Source organism: Orycteropus afer, unplaced genomic scaffold (genome assembly GCF_000298275.1).
Source record: "Orycteropus afer afer isolate SDZICR_OR568_19922 unplaced genomic scaffold, OryAfe1.0 scaffold00310, whole genome shotgun sequence".
Taxonomy (NCBI): Eukaryota; Metazoa; Chordata; class Mammalia; order Tubulidentata; family Orycteropodidae; genus Orycteropus; species Orycteropus afer.
The window spans coordinates 414,747-415,200 of NW_006921897.1; positions in this window are offsets into that span (position 1 = coordinate 414,747).

The window sequence follows — 454 nt, forward strand, 5'->3', positions numbered from 1 at the left end:
CTCATTTACAACCTGCAATATGCAGATGACACAACTTTGCTTGCTGAAAATGAGGATGACTTGAAGCACTTACTGATGAAGATTAAAGACTATATAGTCTGCAGTATGGATTACATCTCAACATAAAGAAAATGAAAATCTTTACAACGGGACCGATATATAGCATCACGATAAATGGAAAAAAGACTGAAGTTGTCAAAGACTTCATAATACTTGGTTCCACAATCAACATCAATGGAAGCAACAGTCAAGACATTAGATGACATATTGCACTGGACAAATCTGCTGCAAAAGACCTCTTTAAATTGCTGCAAGAGCAAAGGTGTCTCTTTGAAGTCGAAGGTGCACCTGATCCTAGTCATGGGATTTGCAATCGCCTCATATGCATGTGAGAGCTGGACAGTGAATAAGGAAAACCAAAGAAGAGTTGATGCTTTTGAGTTGTGGTGTTGAA